We start from the raw sequence: 18,316 nt of genomic DNA, 5'->3' as shown, positions 1-18,316 counted from the left end.
ACTTGTAGTGTTAATGTTTTATAGATGGGATTCATTTTCACGCATCATTACTCTGAACGTATCCGCATGCCTTGTTGTTATCAAGGTTTGATCATATCAATAAAGTCAATTTGACACTGTTCTATTTAATATCCTGGCACGAGGTGTCTATCCGTGCATTTCATTTGGCCTCAACCAATGTTCCCAATGTGGCACAACAATGAACTCACCAATGTATAGTTATGCCCTGCTCTTTATAATAAAAATGTGTGAATTCCACCACACCTCCGGACTCCACTCAGAGCCGCATCGGTATTGTAAAACCTTGTTATTCCGAGATGGCGCAAGGCACTGCCACATCTTCCATTGTGCAATAAAAATGCCGGGGATAAGTATCTCCTCACCAACTCGTCCACAGACTTGACAGAAATACTGGGTGCAGCCGCTTCATTTAAATTTTCAAGCAAAGAAGTCTGTAAACTGAGCACTCAATCTGATGGTGCAAGCGCAGAGTTTAGACCAAAACCCTTAAAATTATACCACTAAAATAAGGCTGCACTCCCAGAGGTTACATCTTGGCGTTTCCAATTTATTCCAGTGTTGATATTTTGCAGATCTCATGCATTTCTCCAAGCACCACAACGCGTTTCAACTTTCGTCTTCATCAGGTGGTTTTAATTTGCATTTGCACGTTGTTCCAATTTAGCTGCCTTTTATCAATTGCAGGGCATTCTGGTACTTGTGTTTTACAGATGGGATTCATTTTCACACATCATAATCTAAACTTATCTGGCATTCCTTGTTGTTATCAAGGTTTGATCATATCAACAAAGTTAATTTTGACACAGTTCTTTTTAATATCCTGGCACAAGGTGTCTATCTGTGCATTTCATTTGTCATCAACCAACGTTCCCAATGTGTCAAAACAATTAACTTGCCAATTTTTAGTTATGCCCTGCTCTTTATAATGAAAATTAGTGAATTCCACCAAACCTCCGGACTCCATTCCTCTGATCATTTTTAATTTTCTTTGACTTAATCAGATTAAACAATTTACATATTCCCCATGCTCCAATAATATAAATCACAATAATCAATATCCCTTGTATTATTTTCAATATTATCCCTTTCCCAAGGTTACAGAGCCAATTTCCCACTGAAACAAATCCTTTGCCAACTTTCTCCCAAAAACCTGCTTCTTTCAGCGCTTTCAAATCAGCACTGTCATTAGTCAGATTAGTAAGTAAGCTTCTGATTTTTTGCAGTTATCAGGACTATATGAACAACAATGCTTCAAATCCATCATTTTGCAAACTCCGCCATCCTTTGTTAAAAGATTGTCTAACGGAAGGCGGTCCTGAAGAGTCATAGTTCTTACCGCAACCATTTCTGTATCCATTAGGATCATGGCTCCAGAAAAAATTGTCAACATGTTATCCACAATAGTAGACACTTTTGAATCTTTGTAGAACTTAGGATAACTCCCACTGAAGGAATTATTGCCCAAATATATCTCCCCCTATACTAGAAGAAGATTCTCTCTTTTGATTAACGTGATGTACCTCAGTCATTTTTGTAATCTTTTCAAGTCCTCAAGTTGAAATATCTTTGGGAAAACTATCCCTAAGTAACATGTACCATACTATCCTCTTGGAAGACGGTAGTAGGCGTTTGATCCATAGATGACGGATCCTGTCCCTTGAACATAAACGTCCATTTACTCTGAAACAAAAACACATGTCTACATGGACTCGTTCCCACAAACAACGTATCGGTACTAGATTTTGGCCTATATATGTAAAACTTTCCTACGTGTTGCACATCCAAAGCTAACCTTCCTTGTGTTTTTATTTCACTAAATACATGATCATTTCTAAATGTCCTCTTTACTAAGCCCTTTTCTAATTTCTCCTTTACTGGCTTTGTCCTATCATCTGTCTACTCTAAGAAGCTCTTTTCTGCTGGTGTAAGCAAGCATGTAAAATTGTTTCTATGCACATATGCGGTGCCAAAGGTTAGTGTAGGCTCAAAGAATCCTCTCACTAATTCTATTGTGTTCTGCTTAGCTACTCTACTTAGGTACTTAATTATAGGGACAAACGAAAACACAACATCATAAGTGGAATAGAAATACTGGATATACTCCTGGTTATAGAATATTGTTAGTAACAGAGTACAACCTATCCCATAAGTCAGGGGAAAACTATGATAGGTAACTCCTTCCTCAACTGATGAAGAAATCTGCGTGCAAGCATAACAATTTCTCGCATCCATCGTCTCCTTGTGCATTATCTGCGTGCAGATATTTCTCATCTAACCTAAACTTCTCTATTTCTGTGAGTGCGGTAGTTGTCTCTGAAGCTAAAGTATGGTTGGCTTTACTCTTGTCAAGAACAGTCATACCCACAATCAATACCAGGTACAATATCATGGATACAATCGCCAAACCAATACTCAAGTATTTACAGCACCTATTCTTCCTACCCTGCTGGCTAAGGTTACTCATGATCTGTAAAGAATCAGAAAGTATAAGAGGAAAATTATAACTATGCAGCAAATATCAAAAACAAAAATCTTCAATCTTCTTCAGCAATTATTTACAGCTGTCAGTCTTATTTCCAGGATCGTTTTGTCAAAATCGGTAAGGTTGTCAAAAATTAGTTTAGCAGCTTGTCAAATCAGGTTATCTTGTCAAATCAGGTTATCAAAAAGCCTTTTCCGGTTACTTTCAATAGTCTCTTTTTCTTTGCACTTCTTTCAACTTATAGTTTCAAAAGTTCAGTTCACTTGTTTCCTTCAAGTGCCAAAATATTGACCTGGAATGTTTCAATCAAAACAAAAAGACAAACATTTTTCTTTGGCATTCCCTTGTTGTTGCATACGCCCATTCAGGACCAGTGTACCTTCAACTTGCAATTTTCTTTCTTTTCAGCTACCATCTCCATTTAATTCTCCTTCACTCAAATCTTCTCTCCTTGTCATATCTGCTTCCTCCTCAATTGTTGTCACTGTAATTGCTTCTTTTCTCTTTGCTTCCGGTTCCGGCCACTTAGCTCCTTTCAGTGGACACTTCGTTAATGCTCTTTTCAGTGTCAAACTTGTAATTTCTTCTTGCTCTGCAGGACTTTGTTTTGACGGACCTGCAACTGGTTCAGGGGGAGTCAGACCACAGTGGCTTTGATCTGCCTCAACTACTTCTCCTTTGGGGTCTGTCGTTTGCTCTGTTTGTCTCTCAAGACCATCTGCTTCTAGGAGAGCCCTCCTCTGACTAGACTGTCCTGCTGCCTCAATTGAGGTCGGTCCACTGTCACTCGTCTGTGGGTCTTCTCCTTTGTCTCTCACAGGAGTGGCTGAACCGCTTTCGATTTGCTCTGAATCAGTTTCAGTTCCTCTTTCTCCCCTTTTCAGCTCTGAAGTTATCTGGTCGTTGTTGGTACTCTCAACAACTACTCTTCATTGTCCAAAGGACATGCCACTTTCCTCGTATGGCTTGTGTGGATCTAGTTCGGAACTCCAGCGCACTTCACAGCTGTGGTAGTGATCAGCACTACCTGGTAAGGGCCTTTCCACCGAGATCCAAACACGTTTTCCTCACGTGCTTTATGATCACAACCCAGTCACCTGCTCCCAGTTTGTATCCTTGATCTTGAGACAGTTGCAATGTGGTGGCTTCCACCTGATGAGAGAGAGAGAGAGAGCGAACCACATCAGCCAGACCCTTGCTGTAGTCCAACACAATATCATCTGTTCTGCTCACAACAGCATTTGCAGGAACAACTGGCAACCTCATTGCTCTGCCCATGAGGATCTCATGCGGTGACAGTCCTATCTTGCTGTTGGGTGTTTCTCTTTGTTATCAGAAGTAACGATAATGCATTGGGCCATTTTCAGATTCATGGACGCACACATTTTCACCATTCTTGATTTCAAGGTACCATTAATCTGTTCCAAAAGTCCTGATGCTACAGCACGGTAGCTACAATGCAACTTCTGCTCAATATTTAAGGCTGAACATGGTCATTTAATTACTCCATTGTAAAAGTGACTTCCTCTATCTGATTCTAAAGAGATTAGAAACCGGGAACGTGGTATCAGTTCCATAAGCAGTAATTTCGCTACTGTGAGGCTGTCATTTCTTGGTGTAGGATAAGCTACAATCCAATGACTAAAGATGCAGACAATCACCAACACATATCTCAATCCTCCACACACAGGCATCTGAATAAAATCCATATGCATTCTGCTGAATGGACCTCCTGCTCTTCCTGTGTGGTTCAAATTGACCACTGTCCCTTTTCCCATGTTCATTTGTTGACAAATGACGCAACAGTGGCAAACTGCTTCAGCAACCTGTCTGAACTTTGGATTGAACCAATTCTGTTTGCATCCCTCCCAGCAGGTGCTTGATCATGATAATATCTAGCCATTTGTGTTAACAAACTGTTCGGCAATACCAATTGACCATAGTTTATCCTGGCGCTGTACACATTTCATTTTGACCCATGACCTTTTCTCCTCCCTCTCAGCGTTATTCTGTTATGTTTCCAGTTCTTCCAAGGTATCTATAGCATGTAATGCATAACTTGGACATACGTCATCTTCCCCAGGTAACAATTTCCATTTGTCTTTGAACGATATATGCGCAAAACCTTGTGACTTGATCCTCATTTCCATTTCCCGTTGACAAAAAATCTTGTGATTTCAGGTGTGCACTGCATTTCACCACAGCACTCTTCTCAAGCATTTGAATAGCTTGCAATAACTCCTGGATTCTCTCACCATTTCTGACTGGTGAAGTAGAAGAGGTCAGGAAACCTCTCTGTGACCACAACTGGCCAAAATCATGCACTATTCCAAATCCATACTGGCTGTCTGTATAGATGGTAACTTTAAGCTGTGCAGAAACATGGCATGCTCTAGTAAGGGCTACCAGTTCCGCCACTTGTGCAGAAAATACTCCTCGAAGCCAGGACACTTCAAGTATACCAGAAATTGTGCGTACAGCATATCCTGATCTCAGTATTCCCGTATTATCCCTTAGACAGGAACCATCAACAAAGATAATTTTATCATTTTCTTCCAATCGGGTATCTGTAATGTCAGGTCTCGGTTTTGTGCACAGATCAGTTACTTCGAGACAATCATGTTCAACATCTTCCAATTTATCAATTTCATAATTTTTATTTGGGAGCAAGGTTGCCAGGTTAAGCACTGTACACCTTTTCAATTACACATTTGGAGACCCCAGGATGCTTGTTTCTTAACAAGTCGGCCTTGCACCTGTTAGATATTGCGTTTTGGTTTGTGTAAGTGAAACTTCAATGGAGTGAGGGACCATAATAGTCTGGGGATGTCCCATCACAATGTCCTCACGCTGAGCGAGGCTCTGTCCAACCACAGCGACTGAACGCAAACAGCCTGGTAAAGCTGCTTCATCTGGGTCCAAAGTAGCTGAAAAATATACTACTGGGCGGTTTATACCACCATGGACTTGAGTCAAGACAAAAGAACATGCATAGCGCTCATGACATAACAATGTGAAGGGTTTTGTGTAGTCAAGCATTCCCAGGGCCGGGGCTTTGCACACATTCTCTCTCAATTCAGAAAATGCTTTCATACAGGCCTGATCTAACACCAGGGGCTCAGTAATTCCTTTCTGAGTCAGCGTCTGCAGTGGCTTTGAAATGACCGAAAAGCCACTGGGGACAATAGCTTACCATTCCCAAAACCATCCTGACATCTCTCTGTGTGGCTGGGGGACTCATCTGCAATATGGCTGTGACACTTTCTCTGGATATTTTCCTTCTCAATCTGATGACCCAAACATTTCACTTCTTTCTGACAGTATTGTAATTTAGCTGGGGGCACTTTATGACCATTCTTTCCTAAATAGTTCAGTAAGGCAATTGTATCGTATTTGCACTCTTCCTTTGTTGTGAATGCAATCAACAAATCATCAATGTACTATACTAACGTCGATTGGAAAGGCATTTCCAATGACTCCAAGTTCTTTTTCAAGACCTGGTTGAAAATGGAAGGTGATTCTGATAACCCTTGAGGAATTCTACGCCAATAGTAGACTCGATCTAAAATTTTTAGACAGAAGAGAAATTGACTATCCTCGTGAAGAGGCACAGGAAAGAATGCTTGTGACAGGTCTATTACGGTGAACCATTCAGCATCGCATGGAATCGGAAACAAAATAACTGCTGGATTTGGCACCACGGGACAATGTTTAATCACAATATCATTTATTTTTCTCAAATCTTGAACAATTCCAACTTTTCCACATGGCTTTCTCAGTCCCATTATTAGTGAATTACATGGGCTGCTCAACATTTCTTTCAAAATCCCTTGGTTCATAAATTCTGCAATTATGGGAGCAACTTTCTCAATGATATCCTGTGTCATCTGGTACTGGGGAATCTTGGGAAAAATTGCGTTTGGCTTTACTGGGACCTTAACTGGTTCAACTCCTTTTATTAGACCAATGTCTTTTCCTGTCAAACCCCACACGCTCACTTTAACCGTTCCTTGTAAATCGGAACGAAGATCCTTTACTGTGAAAACTGGAAAGAAACTAATCAATGGGTATTCCTCATTATTGTTTCACAGTCTGTTTCTGGAGCTGGGTCATCTTCATTATCGCTATTTGTCTGAATCCCAGTTCCATCATTTGAGCAAGTAATAGAACGCTTTGTTTTACACAATAAGTCCCTTCCCAGTAAGGATACTGGACTCGAATCACAAACTACGAATTTGTGTAATGCCTTAAAGTTGACAGTTTTAACCTGAACTGATTCTGTAATTGGGTTGGTCTAATACTGATTTGCTACTCCTACAATCTGGAGTGTTTTTATTCCTGTGAGGAGCAAGTTTGGAACTTCTGTAGTTCTCACCGTAGAGCGTGTAGCTCCTGTGTCAACCAAGAATGAAACTTTGTGACCCATTACTTTTCTCTTCACATATGGACCTTTCTGATCTACTTCTAAGGAAGCTGCAAGCACACATTCTTCTTCGTCCGAACTCACTCACCCAATCATCATTTATTCCATTCTCACTGTGTAATGAGAATTGGTGTACTGTGGTATTACTCTGGTTAAACCATTGGCCGATGACCTGTGGAGGAAGCACCACCTCCTGCTGCTGCATTTGGGCTTGAGATATTTTGATTTGAAGTCTAGGTACCATTTGCTGTTGCATTGGCTGTGACTGGGCCATCTGCATACGTGCCATTTACACCTGTTGCATGGGTTGAAAATTTTGCATCTGATTCACATTGCTTTCGAAAATTTGGATTATGACCTCTCATTCTTTGTCCTCTCATGTTTTGGAAAGAATTGATGTGACTTGTTTGCTGAACGACACCTTCCTGTACCAACTTCGGACACTCCCACTTCGCATGTCCTATCCCCCCGCAAGCATGACATGGCAACAATCTCTTAATTCCCTGCACATCATTCTGAACCACTACAGTACTCAACTGGGGACTACGGTTTCCATTTCACATTCCTCTGCGACCTCTACCTCTCGCCTGATTTTGAAATACCAGATTTCTCTGCTGCTGCTGTTGAAAATATCCCTGCGTCCCTATTTGTGCCGCTTTAATCTGCATCACCATTGCCTTCTCTTTCAACTTCCTCTGTTTCAACTCAATCTGGTCACTACAGTACTTTGCATACTACAATACCTCATCGATCGGCTTCGCTTGCCAGCAAATCAAATGACTCTTAATCATCTGGCTAATTTCAGGTCTCAATCCTTACATAAATCTGAACACAAAATAAATCATGTCTTTTGGCTCAATTGTTTCTGTACCACTGTAATGTTTAAATGCCTGCAACAATCTCTCATGGTATGCATGTATTGACTCTTTCGCTTCCTGGGCTGTTCTGTCTATTCTCTTCCAGTCAGTGTTCTTGAGTGAAATTCTGGGTTTCAAAAACTCAGTCACTTTATAATAATATTTCATCACCTCAGGAGGTGGTGCACCTGTAATTGGGTCTCTCTGTTGTTCCTTTTTCAGCCAATCTACATTCCTCTTCCATTCAATCCATAAATCTTCTGGAACTACTATCTCTAACAGGGTGTTCACATCTTCCCACATGCATTTTGCGAGTTTCACAAACCTGTCTATCTGCTGGTACGATTCTACTGGTTTCTCTCTCAACCTGGGATAATCATTGGTAAATGACAGAATGTCACTTCTGCTCCAAGGGACACGGACAAAATTATCTCCTGGAATTTCTCACATTGGTAGAATTTTTACCAGGTCCTCAACCTGCTGCACATTTGCAGTAAGATTTGCGGAATCTCTTTTCTTTTAGTCTCTTTCCTTTACCCATCTACCTTCCCATTTGTCTAATGCTCTCCATGTTTGAATGCTCTGTATTAATTTGCTAAGGTGAATTCTTATTCCTGGTATTCTCATACTCTCAAAATCTAATATATAACTCCTCTTCAAGTATCTTGTTTTCTCCACCTCTGTGTCATATTTTTCTGCTAGGTCTGTCCCTGCTTTGTTAGTAATCAGTTTGCATAGATAACACAACTCGTTTTTCTTGAACGTGTCGATCCTGTCTGCTTGTGGTTCCCTCTATTAGGCCTTCTGCCTCTAATTTAAGCCTGGTCAAATTCAGTGCACTTCCTCCGCTAGAATCTACTCGTATGCTGCTCAATCTCTTTAACCATTCGGTTAATTGCTGGGCTGTCAAACCCTGTAAGGTAACATTGTTGCGACTCACATCTGGCTTTTGCTGTACTGTCGGATTCAGGGTCTCTGGTGTCACTAGGCTTGGATTTGGACCTGTGTATGATCTCACCTCATTATTTGGAGTGGTCCTGAAAAGACTTAAGTCAATTAACGGACCTGTCCGATCAGACGTTGGCCTCATGGGCATTGTCATTCGTGTATTTGTGCTGTATCTCTCCCTCTCTACGCTGTGACTGAGAGATTTCTGTTCACTGTACTCATTATTTCCCTGGGAAAACAACTGTATGACTGGACCTATGGTAACTGGTACTGACACTGCATCTGGGCTTGTGTCTGACATTTGGCTCTTGTGGGTGCACTATTCCTGTATTCTGATTTGTCAAGGTGAACAGTTCTGTCTGCGAACCTGTTTAGTGGGACTGTGTGACTGTACCAGGGACATCAGGTTTGGTATGGACTCTACCTGGACCAATGTTGGCTTCGGGTAAACTTGCCCTGACCACACTATCAAGTTGGTTGCTGTATCTACAATAGGTACTTCAGGGTAAATTCTTGGAATATCTATAACCTGTATCTGTCGCTGGGTTGAACCAACTGCCATTGATTCTGTAGGATCTACACTGGTGTTCGAACTTCTCTCATGGGCTGCATATGGCGGGGACGATTTCTCAGTAACTGTAAAAGTAACTCATCATCATCTGACTCTTCATCAAGTGTTAAAGATCTCCTGAACTCTTTTGATCTCTGCTCCCTACTCTCGGATCGACTTCTGTTTGTCTTTCTGTAGCTCCCCTTTCTTCTCTCTCGCTGTCCTGTGTAATTGCAGCAGGCAACTTAATTCTCTGTAAAGTATCAGTTTTCCAAAATTACGGATTGCTGTCCCATCTAGCCTCCGCTAATGTATTTTCTGCCTTTCTTATTCTCCTCTCAAATTTCTGTTGCTGGTGCTGTCTGGCTAGTAGTCCCCAGATTGCTAATGCCTCGAAGTGTGCTGGTCTCGGAGGGGGTTTCAAATCATATAGCACCCCCCTCAAATTCTCTAAGCTCCTCAAATTAAATGTTCCATGAGCAGGGAACGCTAAACTCCCATCTTTCTCTGTCACTTTGTGCCATTTTTTCAGCCAAAGACATGGTGCAGCACCCTTCTCTTTAAATACAGGCAGGTGTACCTTCTTGCGGTGCATCATCTCCTTTACTCGTTGTAATATACATACCTCCCCTTAAGACACTCTTTAAAGCTTTGAAAAATTTCATTTCTGTGACCTTTATGCTATTCTAAATCAAATGAGGAAGTGACTTTCAATCACAGAATCCTTTTCACCGACCTTCTCAACCAATTGTGCTTCACGGTTGTCCGCCAATCCGTGCTTGACCCTAACCAGCCTATCCCAGCTCGGCTTCAATGACGTCACACTCATGCATATAGCGGCCGACAAAGTCTTGCGACTTGTCCTCCTAAACTCACACTCACACTAAACTAATGCAAAATAATTGCAAGGACTAAACAAATCAAAACCCAATATGTCCATTTACTACAGGTAGGGTAACACAATTGCTTCAGAAACCTTACAGATTTTTCACTGACGGCCTTTCGCTCTAGCAGCTACTCTTTCTTTCTCAGTTTCCCTGATTCGCAAACAAAATTCGACCCTCCAATTTTACTCTCGACTGGTCAGGTGGTCTGTCCTGGTGCACATAGGACTCGCCAGATTTCAGTCAAAAAAAATAATTTCATTCACTTTGACTCACCCTCTTACTTGTTGACCACACCTGAACGACCTACTGCACAGACAAATTACAGCAAAAAACAAGTGTCTCATACACTTTTCAATATACTCCGGAGTCTTCGACCTCGCAGGGCCCATATACCAACAACCACTGCGACAATTTTTAAGCACAAAGCGCCACACACGTGAAGTTTGACGACTTCCCTACTCTCACACTTCGGAGTACTCAAGCTGTGCAAGCGTAAAACCTACTCCATTTACACTGTCACTAGAATTCTGAGAACATCCTCAAACAATCATTGGCAAGCTCCAAGGTTGTGGGAAAGTCATCCCAAGTTCTTAGGGACACATTTTCTCTCCACTTTGTATCATCGATCTGAAAATCCAAACTCTCACCAATTTCTCCTACCCAGTCTACAAATTATTTCCTCTTTAGGGGATTAACCATTACCACACTACAATCTCTGGGTACCTGCTGTTTCTCACTTACTTTCTCTGGGGGCAGAACGCTTTATGATGGCTCTTAAGGAGACTAACCATGTGCCAGGCCTTTATGATGGGCTCTTAAGAAGACTAACCATCGTCTGCTACCATCACTGTTAGCGCGTCTGACCTTATTTGGTATCTTCTCATTAATTTATAAGGGGATGCGTAAGAGGCTTGATGGACCTTTTGACTGCGCTTAGAGAAGTTCCCACCATAAGACTCAATTTCAATACCAATCAATAGGATCAATAATCTTGGGAGTCGATAATTTCCATGCACCATGACACCTTGGCCATGAATAATGGAGAGTGAACACCTAAAAATGAATATGCTTGAAGGAATGGGTTCTCCAGGGGCATAATCACAAAAAAAATTGCAGAGTGCACTTGTTTTCTTGTTGCATAACAAAACATACTCCTGCATGTTTCTGTGAGCGTAGATGGTTATACTTGTAAGTAGTTTTGGCAGTTTAGGAAAAATTGCTGGCGAGTGCATGGGGAGTCCCACACTCGAGTAATATGTTTTATTTGACTTCTTTATGCATACTTTGAAATATCTTAGTGTAGTTTTGACTGAAATTTCCCAAACATTAGAATTTCAATGTTCTACGGACTTGGCTATTCTATGTCTCTTTTATAGCTGTGGGTATACCAGCACTATCTCACATGGCTCCGGTTTGGGATTCACTTCTTTACACTGTATTGTTCGTGGTCTGAGAATATCTTTTTTTTTTTTTGCCAATGGCGTGGGCCAAAATGATCCACTGAATCCCCTGTTGGCCTTTGGGTAGGGCAGACATGCACTCTACCAGCTTTCATGCCTGTGCTGCAACATTTACATCCCACTCTTGGTCAGACTTCATTGATAGAAGAGGAAGCCTCGAAACACATTTGCGCAAAAAGTATCTGAAGAATATCTTCAACATTCCAACTGTCCTGGGTAGCCACAGGGTGCATGCATTCATGTTTAAATTACTATGCCTTTTATGGTAGTGTTAAGCAGCATTCTCCCTTTCCATTCATTGTCTAATGGTTGTACTACTGTATATGTAAATTGAATAGTGATTTATACAGTGGATTTTTGCGAAGGTTGTCAGTTACAGTTGTATAAAAGTTGTTGTTGAAAGGTAACTCATAAACCGGAACCTGGGTCACCAAGGAAAAAAATGCCAGACTCCGGATTTTGTATTTGCACAGCTGGAAGGGAGTCATGCTACAAATGCAGGGCTTCGAAAAATCATAAAAATCTTACTGGATCTGAAGGTCGAGTAGCTTGAACAATCTACTTGACCTAACCATAATGTACTTGACCCGGATAAGGGTCTCAAATTGTGTGATCCTATGCAAATATTGTATTTTACAGTCGCCTTTTTCCTCATTCTCACATGAGTGCACATTCAAATGTGAGAGTTCAGCATCTACTGTAAAAAAGTCCTCTTTTGTTTGATTAAATACACAAAAAGTTTGCTTCATGTATTATAAATCTAGCCCACATAATGAACACATGATCCATGCACGACTTGCCACTTAGTTTACTGATAGCTTTGCCATCAGGGCATGAGTTTTTTTCAGTTTGTTTAAACACTCACTTTTAATAACTTTATTACTAAAGCATGATGTGGTAGCGCACTGTCATTTAGAGACAGTATATTTCCAAGAAATGTCCAAAAACCTCCCCACTAACTTGCAGCTTTATTTGTAAAACTATATAGTGTATTAACAATAATCTGTGAAAATTAGGTTTCAGAAAAAATATTTATCATTTGCACCTCACCAAGTAAAGTTTTCTGACTTTTTTTCATCCTATTAAAATATTTTTTTCATCACACAAGTACAAAAAGTGGTCTTTCACAGGTACTGAAATATATTTTGAAATGTTTGTTATGATGACTTAGTTATATAAATGTTGTGGGTTAGGAAAGACCTGATACCCCCACGACCTTTTATTTCCCACAAGTCAGTCACCAAAATACTGGAACTCTGCAGTCACTAGGAAAAGTGTTTGCATTGCAAGAAGACAAAATTACTTTTGACCTCTGTCTCTGAACACAAAGCAAATGTCACAAAAATAATATTTAAAGACATCTTAATTGCTAATTCAGTTTCTGTCTGAACAGAACATCTGTTCTTTGTCCTCTCATCAGAAGGGGCCAGTAGGTTCTAAAAAATACTCAACCTCATAAAAAATGACTCTATAGCCAGTGGCCCTGATATGTAATATGGCTGCAGGTTGGACTTAAGCAGCATAAACTAAACCGATGATTAAGTGCCACTTCTTTATTTGCAGGCCCTTGTTGCAGGGTTGACTCGTTTGGGATTTCCAGAAATGTGTTGCACAATGAACACTCCGCGTTTGTGTAACACATTTTGCCGGTGTTTACGAATGCATGTTGTTAAAGTAGTCCGTTTTGAGAAGTGACCTCCCGTGATATAGGGCTTCCATATCCAAAACGAGTTTTTTTTTTTAATGTAGTTTTGCTTTTTAACCCCTTTATTCAGTGCTCTCCAGCACAGCTCCACATTAGAAGCAGACCGGTATATGGATGGAAAACTGAACAACATTTGGAAAACAGCATACAGAAATTGGTCCGTCAATACTGGTTTCGCATCTTATTCCATATTCTGTACAGGTGTCCAGGGAATGACTCGTAATACCGGGCACCCGTTTTACTTGTACTCAGAATACTGGCAATTGTGGGCCCACTATTGCTATTCAGAAATAAAGGTCAGCACGTAGAGAGGGTCTACAATCCTTAAGTAAGAGATATTACCTGATTAAGGTCCTCATTACAGGTTGGCGGTAACAATGAGGTGTTAGTACCGGATTCGGTATTACCAGTATGTGGAGACTTTAGCGCCCAATAACTGGAAAATATGATTAACATATACCATCTGGATATCTTGGGCCATTTACCACAGATTTCCGGGCTGTTCGACGCTCACACATTCCACCTACTTGCCTTAAGCATTACGAGATTTTGTGTAATTTTCACTCTTGGGAGACTTGTTCGAGCAGAAAACGTCCTGCCAACTGTATGCAATGTATGTGCTTGCCTGAAAAAGTCACTCGAAAAGGTGGTAATGCACTGTTTGTGCTAAAAGTGTAATTTCACACAATGTCTGTGGGAAAACAGTTTCACACAGGTCTCACCTTAATGACCATTATTTTTTCCAGGATTGAGCATAAAGGTTACGAACCAGCCAAGTGGAAAGCATTATCTCGCTGAACTACAGCAAGCCGTTCTGCTGGTTAAACTCTGCTGTGGTTGACAATTCCCTTAAACCACAAATCTTTTTTAATTATGAAGATTTAAGCACAGGCGAGTCACGATTGATCAAAATGCCTGCTTTCATATTTAAACTGGCCAGGATTGCGAAGATGATATAAAGTTGCTAACAAACTGCTTTGTCTCGAGCACCAGAGTGTTGCGAAAATAATGAGCTCGTGTGACTTAGAATGTCTGAGGATCGTGGCGTTGCCGCCTGTGTAAACTGTGACATAGTGGCGGGAGGAGTGCGGGGGTGATGAGAAAGGGGTTCTGAAAAGGAACTTGATTATATGTTACAACGTCTTGCGTCAGATTAGGATGTTCATTGCAAATGTGATGGCTGGACGGATGCGTATCACCATGTCAGAAAGTAGTAACTTATTGCTAGAGGCGTTCAGTCATATGAGGTTCGGCCGAAAGCTCTGCCATCGGAAGTAGCTGCAGAACAAGGGCTGGCCCTTGTTTGTGTGCAGTCCTGTGACCGAGGCTAACCTAATGTATTTTAATGGCATTCCTTGTATAATGTCAAAACTCACGAATAGGGCTGTCTTAGAGTGGACTACAAAGAACTAACTATTCGAATTGTGGAATGATTGGTTCACAGCAAATAACGTTTTTTTTTTTTTTTACTGAAATATTGCTAAGGTGGGAACGGAGCGAGTTTACAGGTGAGCTGGCTTTGTTTAGTGGGAACTAGTTGTTTAACAGAATCTTGCAGCAGTGAAGAAAGGCTCAGTAAGGTTTTCTTAAATTTAATTGTATTTTGTAGTTTTTATTAATGAATCTTTTTGTTCTACTGTGAGAGCGAGGTTGAAGGCCTCCATCTAGCTTTCTGGGAATCACGCCAACATGTTCAGTGAAGGTTTGTGATAATGTTTACAGTTAGTTGCTCATTTAAAAAAAAAAAAACATAAGGTGATGGTAGAACTCTAATTGAGAGCCATTAGCATGAATAACCGTGTTTGATATTCAGTTATTCACTGCTGTGAGGGAGCAACAGTGAGAAACACATTATTTGCAAGTAGTGCTGTATTATAACGGGAACCATTGACTTCCCTTGTGATTCCCCTCCATTGCCTGAGTGCTTTTCAGTCTCACCCACCTTCTTTCCCCCTCTCCATACCTGCGGAAGGTGGGAGGAGTCGGGTGGTGTGCTTCCTGCACCAACCACAGTATTCCCTGTCAGCAGCGTGTTGACTGTAGGACCCGTCTGACAGGGAAAACAGGCCATGTTTACCAATGGTCGGTCTGCACAGGGCCAGCACTTCATTTTAAATGCAAGAGCCGAGGGCACGGCTTTGGGTGGGGTTGGTTGTGGTTGCACATAAGTGGAAGCATGGCAGGATGCCAGCCTTTTCTGGTATTATGGTTCGCATTGCAGAATGTGGATTGGGAGGCTTGCAGGAGTTGGCGCGTTTGACCTTAATTAGTAAAATAGGCTGATGAACCTTTTGATTGCGCTTAAGAAGTTCCCATCATATATCCAGCATATGCAAATCAATAATCAATAACAATCAATAACATTAGTAATCAATAGGAGTCAGTAATTGTCACACACAATGACCTCGCAGTCATGAATAACCATACCTTTATGTAAAAGTTAGAATATTTATTTCCCTATACTAACAATGCAAGTGTCACAGAGTCACGTAAGATAATCTGAAAATCAAATGATAAACATATAGAAACAACACTGGCTGTGCGAAGCGACAAAAGAAACAGTCTAATCAAAGCTTGAGCTACTACACATTCTAAAGTTACAGTGCAAAGTAGTAACAAGAATAACTGCGCAAACGATATTACATACATTTAGATTAAGCAAAGAAAAGACATTAAGGGGGTCATTCTGACCCCGGCCGGCGGCGGATATTCTGGGTTTCCCGCTGGCTGGCGGGCGACCGCCAGAAGGCCGCCCGCCAGCCCAGCGGGAAACACCCTTCCATGAGGATGCCGGCTCCGAATGGAGCCGGCGGAGTGGAAGGGGTGCGACGGGTGCAGTTGCACCCGTCGCGATTTTCAGTGTCTGCATAGCAGACACTGAAAATCTTGGTGGGGCCCTGTTACGGGGGCACTGCAGGGGCCCCCAGGGGCCCCACGACACCCCATACCACCATCCTGTGCCTGGCGGCCAAAACCACCAGGAACAGGATGGCGGTATGGGGGTCGGAATCCCCATGGCGGCGCAGCAAGCGGCGCAGGGCAGCGGAAAACCGGCGGTACACCGCCGGTTTTCCGTTTCTGACCGCGGCTGTACCGCCGCGGTCAGAATGCCCAAGGGAGCACCGCCAGCCTGTTGGCGGTGCTCCCGCGGTCGTTGGCCCTGGCGGATTTTACCGCCAGGGTCAGAATGACCCCCTAAGTGTTACTCCATATGTTGATTTTCATTAGTGAGGATCCCAGCTAACACTAGATTAGAACAAGCATGTTTGGGCTTCATGCAAAACAATTAAGTCAACCCAAATTTGGAAAAACATCTAACTATGGCTCTATCAAAATAGTGAAGTTGATACCTAGAAAGAAAATCAAATAGACGTAGCAAACAACATCATAGTCAATATACCTATCCTCTGTTTGGATCAGCAATCTGTGACAGTCTTTGACCTCAGGACATCAGACTGGCAGCAAGGCAGCAAGGCAACAAGGCATCGGGATTCAGCACCAAAGTTCAGAAAAGGTAAAGTCTTTTAAGCATTAAAGTTAAGCACGTCTCTTCTCAAGACGCTCAAGAAAATAATGGCGGTATGGCAACAGAAAGTGGGCAAATGCGCAATGGTAATGGCAGCTTCTTCTCAGTGCAGTCTTTCTAAATTACATTCCCTAAAACTACTTCCCAAGTTCTTATTGGTCAAGGGATCCCATGTTCATACTTTGTCATATAAAACTAAAACTTCAAATCTACAATTCTATCAGTACACGGTTCACATGTCGAGGAGTGGCTTCTTTCGTAATGTCCTCATCATCCAGCTCGGCAGGTAACAATATTGTTGCAGTTTATACTCCAGTCAGTGTCTTCATTGTACTCGCCTGAGAGAGTCAGTCTTACGCACATTACATTTACAATGTTACATTCAGCAGGAACAGCATCTTCTAGCAAGCAGTTCACATGAGAAAGACTTTTAGCTACAAGCACATTAGGTCAGCACAGTGGAAAATCACAATTTCATTCTCTAAGCAGACATTTTATTAAACATTTAAGAAATCCAGCTTGACATGAGGCTGTGTTAGGCCAAGACCCCTGCTAAGTTAAGGGTTTTGATTAATAAAGCTAATACATAATGCATAGCCCTTAATATGATGTATTACCACAAACATAGACTCATCTTTTCATATTAATAAGCCATTAATAAGTACACTTCATGAACATTGGTAGCCACTCACATAGACACATTTTCAAATGTGTGCATTATTTTCTCTGAATTATTACATTTCCTACGCAATTCCATTACTCAAAATACATGAATATTCATTAATATTTCTATTAAAACTCCTGCGCTAACAATCCCTCCTCTGATGACTAAATGTGTCATCACACTAAACCTTCTCTTAGAAACTTAGCTGATGTGAAGGATTGTATCCTTTCAATCCCCTCAACTTTTTGTCCCCTTTTCGAATTTTCTCTAAACAATTTTCCCTTTTCTTTTCTTCCCTCCTCTGATTATTCTTTGTCTTCTTTAATTTGATCCTTTTACACAATTTACATATTCCCCATATTCCAATTAGGCAAACCACAATAAACAATATACCCTGTATTATATTCAATAATATCCCTTTCCTAATGTTGCAGAGTCAATTTCCCACTGAAGCAAATCCCTTACCAACATTTTCCCAAACACCTGGTTCCTTCAGTTCTTTCAAATCACCAATCTCGTTAGTCAGATTAGTAAGTAAGCTTCTAATTTCTTTACTATTGTCAGGAATGAACAAACAACAATGCCTAGAATTAATCATTTTACAAACTCCGCCATCCTTCGCTAAGATAATGTCTAATTCAAGGCGGTTCTGAAACGTCATAGCTCTCTCAGCAGCTAATTCAATATCTATAAGGAGTATGGCTCCTGAAAAGTTTATCAGCATGTTATCCACAATACTAGACAACTTTTGAATCTTTATCGAGTTCGGAACAACTCCCACTGAAGGAATTAT

The 18,316-nt window shown here is 41.3% G+C and overlaps 1 protein-coding gene across 2 annotated transcripts in view; it reads left to right on the top strand.

The window, feature by feature from the left end:
- The window catches only part of LITAF (lipopolysaccharide induced TNF factor), a 172,162-nt gene that overhangs the window by 13,326 nt on the left and 140,520 nt on the right, over positions 1 to 18,316 (top strand). The window lies entirely within an intron of this gene.

This window comes from Pleurodeles waltl, chromosome 10 (genome assembly GCF_031143425.1).
Source record: "Pleurodeles waltl isolate 20211129_DDA chromosome 10, aPleWal1.hap1.20221129, whole genome shotgun sequence".
NCBI lineage: Eukaryota > Metazoa > Chordata > Amphibia > Caudata > Salamandridae > Pleurodeles > Pleurodeles waltl.
This window is presented reverse-complemented; position numbering and strand designations above follow the sequence as displayed.